The sequence below is a fragment of the Gallus gallus genome, chromosome 7, assembly GCF_016699485.2.
Source record: "Gallus gallus isolate bGalGal1 chromosome 7, bGalGal1.mat.broiler.GRCg7b, whole genome shotgun sequence".
In the NCBI taxonomy this organism is placed as follows: Eukaryota; Metazoa; Chordata; class Aves; order Galliformes; family Phasianidae; genus Gallus; species Gallus gallus.
In genome coordinates, this window is record NC_052538.1 from 8,745,737 (window position 1) to 8,750,934 (window position 5,198).

The following is a 5,198-nucleotide window of genomic DNA, read 5'->3' on the forward strand; positions in this document are numbered from 1 at the left end:
GTGCCTCTCTGTCAAAGTGAATGGTATTTTCCTAGGACCCGAATATTTTCTCTCCAAGTGTGTCCACAGTGATGCAGAAGCAATCTAAGGCTCTACTTGCATGGCTATGTCAATTAACTATAAGAACAAACCATTACAAGAGAGAATTGCTAAGGCTTGCCATTTCATTACCATGGGCACCTGCAGTAATAGTAATGTAGGACAGGACACCTGGAATACACTGATCACTACAGTGCAGAGCCACCGTAACAAGCAAATACCTTGAGTGAACAGGAACAAGTGAAAGGAAGAGCTTGGCAATCCTGACCTATCCATCTCAGAAATAATAAAGCCCATTAATTAGAACAGCTTTATTTCCATTTTACAATGGCAGCAAGCAAAGTTCCCACAGATAAAAACTTAGTCTTTGAAAGGTCTTCACATGTTATGCAAGCCCTAATTAGAGTTCCCTGAAAGTGTAAAGTTAAAATACTTTCTTGAGAATTTTCTTCTGGCTGTTTTATTTGCAGAATTTGCACTACACAGAACTGTCATGTCTCAAGCCCTGTGTTTCAGAGGCCAGCCTTCTGGAATACCTACATACACAGTGTGAGGGAGAATTTTATCAAAGAAGTAATCTTGTGTTGTATCATCCAAAAGCAGATATATTTATTTTGTATGCCATGTAATAACTTCAAATATTTGAGCTTTTTGCCAGGTCAAGACTCTAGTAACAAAACAAAGAAAGGAAGGAAGGAAATTATCTCCTGTTACGTATGGAGAAAAATGTCAGCGGAAATTGTGTGACTTTTTAAACTCCCCGTAGCGAAAGGAAGGAGACACCTGTCTCTGGAGCCATGGGTCAGACTTGGTCATAATTTCACTTCTTGTCTAAAACTGTGAAGCCAAAAAAGAGATAAGTCACTGCTATTCAAACCTTACCAATAACAAAGATGTTGAGAACAGTTTGCCAGAGCTATGCTTCAAAACAAACATTTTCGACATGTTTCTGCCTAGCATAGCTTCCTCCATCTCATGCATTTGTCTAACATATTCTACTATTTTCTATCCTGTCAGATCCCAAGAAGCCTTTTCCTGTGCTATCAGGATCTGGACGTCAGCATGCTGCATAAAGATTTTAATAATGATAGTCTGCCCTTTTCTGCAGGCCTATTCCTACCTTTGGTGTCTAGTTAACAGTGTTATTATCTGCTATCAGACCATCTTTTCTAGTTTAATTAAGCTTGCAGGGAGGTTATATTCCTCTGCCTGTGATGATATTTGCTATCCTAAATTTAATTTCTTTTTCTAATCCCTGTAGTAGCAGGTAGTAAAGAGAACTTTTAACTAATAAAAAGGTGATTTGAACTTTAGAAAGAAAAACTTAGCAATATATGTGGAAAAATAAATAAATATAATTGACATAATTACAAATAAACATACACTGTAAATCTTAGCCCTTGGTAAGTTTGTGAACGGTGGTGCTTTTCTAATGCAGAATCTTACTGACTTGGAGGGGAAGACAAGGGGTGGAAAGGCTTTGACTTTACGAAGTTGTGTAGTTTCTTCTAATTGTGTTCTTTCTTCTCTTTCTAAGCAAGCAAAGCCATCAGCTGGTGTCACAGAGACATCCTCACTGCAAGCTGTATTCTTCCATCTGCAAGCCAGCATCAAATAGAAGTTAAAAATACACAAAGCTGTTGTTTTCAAGCTGTGCCTTCACAATCTCTTTGGCACTGGGAGTCTTAGTAAACAAACCTAAGGATACAAATGGAAAATGGAGGCCTCTAATACAAGAACTCTCGCTTTGCTGCTTACATTAACAATGCAAAATACTTATTCAGCATGGAATTTATCATGGTGTTCAAGGTTGTAGCTGCTTTTCACACTATTAAATTTTACAGAAATATTTTAGCTAGATTGAACGTAGGTTTAAATGTTGTATCCCTTTACCTTTACCCACCAGGGGTTCATTGAATTAAGGTGCTGTCATTTTTTCAACCTTGATTTTCTGAAGGATTTTGATACCTCTTCATTTTCTCAGGCTCAAAATGGTGTCTAGGTCCTAAAATCCTGAACTTATTTAAATGGTTTCATAAATAAACCACTTATTATCTTTATATTATCTTTATATTATCTTTATTATCTTTATATTATAACTAAGTGAGTGCAACTCTGGGAAAAATCTGCATTCCTGTCATAAAGATTTTTTTTTTAACCTCAGGAAGGATTCACAGCAGAAGAAAGCTGTTGTGTTTAGCAGGTAACACTTCCAAATCTAAAAGCAAACATCACTTTCCTTAGAAGCAAGGTGCATGACTGCCTTTGAGAGAAACATCATCCTACACTCACAGCAAGATGTTCTTTTTTTGGTAATTCACAGCAAAAACAAATGCTGAAGTACCTGGTGGCATGAAATAAAGGGGCTGACATTGGTAGGAGGGAATGGTGGTTGTTTACTTAGGATTGAAATGCTTCTACGAGGTGCAAAACTCATCTAACAGTAGGAATACTTGTTACATTAACAAGATTTACTGACAGACTCCATCTGTGCCTTCCCACCAAACAAGGTCACTCAGTTAGATCCTAAGGAGCCTAATGAGCAAAGTGCCAAGTCTCTGGAGTGATAATGGAGGTTTGCTCTGACTTACGCCTCAGGCACTTGCAATATTTTTAGTACTGAAAAATAAAATAGGGAAGAAGAAAAAAAGGTCATAATTTTTATCAAACCAATCCACCTTGAGAAATAACAGTGTATATGCCTGTGCGTGAACATACCTGGGTTATTTTTTTCTCTCTTTTTCCTGGTTATTCACGGTTTACTTTTCTCTTCTACTTCAGAGTGGCCCTTGAGGCACTTGAATGCCTTCATCTTGGCCATTCATTTCACAGCTGCATCTCAGTTACAGAAACTTCAGCATGGTGGCAACAGGCCGGCTCTTTTCAAAAGGCTGGAACATCAACAACATATGCAGTGGTTACATAGTTGAGGTATAAGTTTTAACCATTATTTTTGCTGTTTATCCATTTTCTGTCACAACTTCTGAGATACAGTTTGATCAGACAATGCACCAAAACCCTCTACTAATCTCTTCTAGTATTTATAATTCTCTGTATTGATTTGTTGCTATAGACTTGCTGATATTTATTATTTTTCAAACTTACAGAGTAACTATAAGCTACCTGAAATTATAAATCACAAATTGAAAGAAATAGGAAGACAGTACTTTTTTTATATCCTGAAGCATGATTAAACCGTGGTGCTGTGAGGTATGGTTGAAGCCCAGTTTTGCACTGTTTATCTTTTAAGTAACAGTGCAATAGTCTCAATTCCATCTCTAGGTCAAGTTCCCACCATCATATACTTATTTCCTATACTCTTTCAAAAGTGTTCTTTGTCATCACCTGAAACAGAATTATGGTTCTTATAAACCTCTGGTTTTATTCAGTATCTACTAATACTTATCCAAAATTGTTATAAATACCTATTCCAGTGAGTATTTGTCATTCAAAAGCCAAAACATTTTGAACAGCTTATAGAAAATTAACATCCTATGTAATTGTTCACTAAATAAAAGAATACTTTCCTAAGTCAGTCAGGAACAACTAATGAAGCTAAAACTGTTTTATTTTACATTCTGTAAGATCAAATATAGCAATTATTATAAAAACAAAAGGAAGCAGAAAGTCCTAGCTCAAGTGCTAGCATATGGCACACAGAGCATTTGTTCATAGATGAGGATTAAAATTTTCATTTGTGTGCCTTCATGGATAGTGTATACAATAGGACGCAACAAATTTGTACTCTTGGAGATCAGAATAGAGCATTAATTTTAATGTTCTTAGGGGAGAAGTTGTCAGGAAAATGCACATGTACAAATGAATGTTTCAGCATTCTGAAGGGAAATGTCTCTACAATTGTCAGTGGGATCTGCATGTTAACACCAGTGCTCAGTTGCCTTGTAAATGCAGTTGAAAAAGGTCTCTATACGATAATATAACACCACTGACTTTAGTAGAAATAGGATCTATGCAAGTTGAAATGACATTAGAATCTTAATTTTGACTTGAAGTATCTACAAAGATTAAAAATCATATTTTTATTGATCATTTTATTTATAAAGCTGACATTGTCCAGGCCCTGTAATAATAGCCATCTATCAGATCAAGAGCTTGGCAATGAGCCTGGAGCCGTGTGGCAGCTTGGTCCTGCCAGGACAGTGTGAGTGCCCTGCACTGCCCAGGACTTCTCCAATGGCATCTGGAGATCACATGCCTTAACAAGAAAGTGCACAATCTAACTAACTATAAATTGTCGTTTAAAGAAACCCCAGTCATCACAAACAGTAAGTGGTAACTCTCATAAAAGGAGCATATTTAGCAGTGTCTGTACATATCTGGTCCTAACTGAATTTCTACCTTGCCCTCACCTTATTTTTTGGCACATAGGTGAAAATCCCCTATGAGGTAGAGTACCTTGATAAGCACAACTTCCTTGTGCTTCAAGGCGTTGTCAGTGATGTTCAGAGTTTTCTGAATCTCCAGCTACAAATGGCTGATAATTAGTTCAGTAATAAGTATTCTATTGAAATAGAATTTGGTGCTCTCTTGTTTCCTGTCATCTGACAAATCAAGCTTACCGAAAGGAAACTATGCTCACATATTCAGAAACACGTCTTAGAATTTAATAACTTATCTAATAATCCCCAGTAATCTTTTCTTTTTTCTTTTACTGGGTGATAGACATAATTAAATGTTCTGAAAGAGAGATAACACATTGTAAAATCTCAAAATTAAAAAAAAAAAAAAGAATGTCATTAATTCTCATACTTTACTCAGAGTAACACACAGCACTCCACACAGGCATAGGGAGAAGCAGAGGTTTACATCCCAGTGTCTCCTGACCCTTTGTGGTGAGAAGCAGCTCCTTGTTTCCTAAAGCCTGGCTCTTCCATCCTGCAATTAGCTCAGGCAGGCTGCTCTGTATTTCTCAGCTCATATTCAAAGCAGGCTCTGTGCCAGCCAGTAAAGCACATCATTAAGTACACTACAGGTTTTACCCTTAGGTCACCGCAGGCAGAGTTTCCCAGTACCCAGAGCAATTTGTTTTTCTCTCCAGTCACACTCCATTTCTGTTAGTAATGATTTTCTTTTAATTCTAACCTTCCCCACAGCCCTATTTACCTCAAGCTTGTATGCATGTTACCTCCCTTCCAGCA

At 37.1% G+C, this 5,198-nt stretch overlaps 1 long non-coding RNA gene across 1 annotated transcript; it reads right to left on the reverse strand.

Annotated features, from left to right (window-relative positions):
- Window positions 1-567: 567 nt before the first annotated feature.
- Window positions 568-4,939, reverse strand: LOC112532815. The gene is made up of 3 exons (XR_003076213.3): window positions 4,810-4,939; window positions 2,758-2,930; window positions 568-1,636 (listed from the first exon to the last, which is right to left on the reverse strand). It is a non-coding gene; the product is annotated as an uncharacterized LOC112532815 (long non-coding RNA).
- Window positions 4,940-5,198: the final 259 nt, after the last annotated feature.